Source organism: Nanorana parkeri, unplaced genomic scaffold (assembly GCF_000935625.1).
Source record: "Nanorana parkeri isolate BGI_ZX_2015 unplaced genomic scaffold, ASM93562v1 scaffold1137, whole genome shotgun sequence".
NCBI classification, from domain to species: Eukaryota; Metazoa; Chordata; class Amphibia; order Anura; family Dicroglossidae; genus Nanorana; species Nanorana parkeri.
In genome coordinates, this window is record NW_017307405.1 from 5494 (window position 1) to 8910 (window position 3417).

Genomic DNA, 3417 nt, shown 5'->3' on the forward strand with positions numbered 1-3417 from the left:
GAACTCCAGCCCTACAGCTGTTGTGGAACTACAAATCCCATGAGGCGTTGCAAGATTCTCACAGCCACGACTCCCAGAGACAGATGCATGATGGGATTTGTAGTTTCACCACAGCTGGAGGGTTGGCGTTTGCCCACCCCTGCCTTAGACTGTAAGTTGCTTGAGGGCAGGGACTGATGTGAATGTACAGTATGAAAAGTGCTGTGTAATTTGTCAGTGCAATATAGATACAAATAAATTGTTCATATCAGTATGCATCAAGATATTGGTATATCCTCTTCATAAGTAACCAAGTTTATAAGTCCATTGAGCTGAAGCTGGTATTTTGATTAAAGGAATTTTTACCTGTGAATTTGTTCAAACCCACTTTGATAAATCAAGAGACAAGAATATCAGCCTTATTCAATGGAGAATGACAGTTTCATGTCTAGTAACCCGCAGCCAGACTCCATAGCGTACTTGTCTAACTTCCAAAGAACTAAAGGTGCCCATACACTGCTCGATTCTCGTACGAGAATCAGGCGAAATCCCGCGATCGTACGAGAATCGAGCAGTGTGAACGAAGACGTGCAACCGTTTCTACTGTACGGTCGCACGTCTTTTGTCGAACCAGCATGTTCGAAAACCCGCCGAGAATCGTACGATTGTTGGCGGGTTTCTAGCCTGCTCGTCCGATAGCTGCGGAACGGGCCGGTGTGCGGACGCGCACACTGCCTGTTCTGCATTGCGGTCATCGGAAGCCCGTCCCTCAGCGGGGCGGGCTTTCGATGATCGCAAGTACGATCTGCCCATCCAAGGTGGGCAGATCGTACAAACTTTCAATAAGCATACGACCATCGCAAGACAAAAGTCTTGCGATGGTCGTAAGGTGTATGGGCACCTTAGTTCTGACTGGCTGCACTTAACCACTTGAAGACCGGGGTGTTAAACCCACTTCCTGTCCAGGCTATTTTCAGTATTCGGCGGTACATTGACATTTAAGACATGCAACGCTGCACTGAAAATAATTTTATACCATTTAGATAGAGCTTTCTTTTGGTGGCATTTAATCACTACTATAGGTTTTTTACATCTTATTTTACTAAATAAATGAAAAAAGTACCGAAAAAAACCCCAAGAAAACAAAAAACCACAACTTGGTTTTCCCTTTATTATGTTATAAAACATTTATTATTACCCATTTTTTTTGTAAAATATAAAAGATGGGGCCATTTCGGTTAAATAGACAACAAACACGTCAAGCCTTAAAATTGCGCACACCCGGGAAAATCGCAAAAAAAACCACCCAAAATTGGCCATAGGCGATGCTTTAAAAGTTTTTATCGCTCATCAATTTAGTTTTAAGTGATTGAAGGCCCTAGAATTATTCCTCACACTCTGACGTTCGCAATATGTGCGGCATAATAGGCGCAACCATCATCTTCGCACGTAGACGCATGTCTGCACGTGTATGGAACTTTCACTTTTTTGTGTGACTAATTTTTATTACTTCAGCTTAACTTTTTTGTTGTTATCACATAGGGGTTAAGAAGCCCCTATGTGATATTAAATTACAGGGACAGGTCCTCTTTATGGAGACATCAGGGGTCTCTAAGACCCCTAATGTCACCTAGGGACCCCCAAAGAAGCTGATGAAGCACAGATCTACAGACGCCGGACTGCTTGTATGTTAACAGCCATCGCTGGCTGTTGACAGTTTCCCGCTTGTGCACGCCAGGCAGCATGCCCAAGTGGGCACGGGCACAAAAGACGTTTTTTAGATGCCCACTCAAATCTACAAAGCTCCCATGCAGCCGTTTTCCTATGTGAAAAACACTCATCCCCATAATTCAAGCCGGCCTGTGACACTGAAGCTGTCACAGGTCGGCTCTATTGATCGGGAAGTCAGAAAACACCTATCACGGACTTCCTGATCCTCTCCCTGGAATAGGGGACGGGTGGGCACAGCTGGTTCTGCCTCTACAGAGGCAGAGCCAGCTGTCAATCAGCCAGCGGGTTGGATCTCTATAGTATTTGTCTCTATAGTCTCTACAGCACCGGCCCGGCTCTGTGCTCTCAGCATATAGTGGGCAATAGCCCGCCATATAGTGAGTTTTGGGTCACCGGAGAACATTAGTATATGTCCTCCTGTGACCCTGGAGAGAACTATGGGCAAAAAAAAAAAAAAGTTGGCCCATAGATCTCTTAAGAACTAGTAGACTTTATTGAATGACTGAATCCCCATCTTTGACTACAGCTGCCCTGCCTATTTTGGGTAAGGAGCTTAAGCACTGCAGTGTCTGACCTCACAACAGAGATTAGCACCTAAAATACGTAACATACAATGGCTGAAAATGTCTGCAGTTACCACATCAGAATCAAAACTATACAGTTTCTGAAAAGATTTACCATCTTCAGCCGGAGGTGCATCATGATCATCCAGAGCATCCTCCAAGTCATTGATATCTGAAAGGACAACAGTTTATAAATGAACTAAAATAGGTGAGCGAGCATTTTCCGTGAATGCATTAGTAGAGTGACCAATTGGAAAATGGAGGAGCCTAAGGGCTCCCTCTTTTGCTGAAAAAAAGTGACCACTCTCCAAAATAAGTTCAGCTGCAAAAATCTGTTATACTGCACAATAATAAACCCTAATGTAAAGGGACCGATGTAGAACCAAGTTATAATTGCCACAATCTGCTTGAGTGCTCCATGCCTGGACGTCAAATCCATTAAGGATTGGAAATGGTTCTGCAATGTGCTTGCAAATGGGCACTTTAAAACCTAAACTGGCTTTATATTCCAGAAAATATCCAACTGGCTTCAAAATATCTAATATTTTAAGTAATGTTATATGTAATGATTTTCTTGAATACATAACTTCAAAAAATTTAAAGATTGGTGTCATTTAAAACTTACCTTCATAAGGCAAATCTGACTCTGGCTCATCATTCACAAAATCTTCTAGGTCTAGATCCCTTAGATCTGTAATAAAATTGTAGAGCATGTGCAATATTCTTATTGTCATTCAAAGCAAGTGCCATTTACATTAGACTAATGTCCTTGAATAGGATCACAGTCTTCTCTATCAACTGCAATAAGCATACATTTCTTACAGTAATTCTCTAATTGAGATGTATAAGATGCAACTGTGCAGTTCATGCGATAAGACAGAACCCCCATAAATATATTATAGATTGCTGCTATGAATCAGAAAACCACTTTTTCTAGTTCATCTTTATTTTTCTACATATTCTTCAAATCTGCACTGAACCTAGGAGGACCCAAAAAGTATTACTCATCCTTTACCTTCTAGCCTGCTATTGGCTAGGAAACCTGCCCACTGCTTGCTGTCAATCAGTGGCAGAGCAGACCTGACTGGGGAAAAAAGCCCTCAGAGTTCCCCAACAAGCTCCGCCCATTGTTAAAGTCACTGGA

At 42.4% G+C, this 3417-nt stretch overlaps 1 long non-coding RNA gene across 1 annotated transcript in view; it reads right to left on the reverse strand.

Annotated features, from left to right (window-relative positions):
* The window catches only part of LOC108796608, a 3196-nt gene extending 282 nt beyond the window's left edge, over positions 1 to 2914 (reverse strand). Inside the window, exons 1-2 of the long non-coding RNA XR_001941816.1 lie at positions 2899 to 2914; positions 2389 to 2445 (exon numbers count right to left, since the gene is read on the reverse strand). This is a non-coding gene — a long non-coding RNA (uncharacterized LOC108796608). The remainder of the gene's footprint in view (positions 1 to 2388; positions 2446 to 2898) is intronic.
* Between the last annotated feature and the right edge of the window lie 503 nt (positions 2915 to 3417).